The sequence below is a fragment of the Hydra viridissima genome, unplaced genomic scaffold (genome assembly GCF_058129835.1).
Source record: "Hydra viridissima isolate aposymbiotic clone 2 unplaced genomic scaffold, HvirCarnegie_v1 scaffold_8, whole genome shotgun sequence".
NCBI lineage: Eukaryota > Metazoa > Cnidaria > Hydrozoa > Anthoathecata > Hydridae > Hydra > Hydra viridissima.
The window spans coordinates 14,189,236-14,189,469 of NW_028324307.1; positions in this window are offsets into that span (position 1 = coordinate 14,189,236).

Consider the following 234-nt stretch of genomic DNA (forward strand, 5'->3'; position numbering starts at 1 on the left):
AACGCCCGGAGAATGCAGATAGTTGAAAAATAAAGCTGGCGGAAAATGCAGATAGTCCAATTTTGTTTTACGCGGAGATTGCAGATATGCCAATTTTGTTTTTGGCGGAGATTGCAGATAGTCCGATTTTGCGCGGAGCCATCGATTTACGTATAGGTGTCCAAATTATATGCTATTGGGTGATTTAATAAGTTCTATTCGACATTTAGAATCATACGTCACTTAGATACGTTT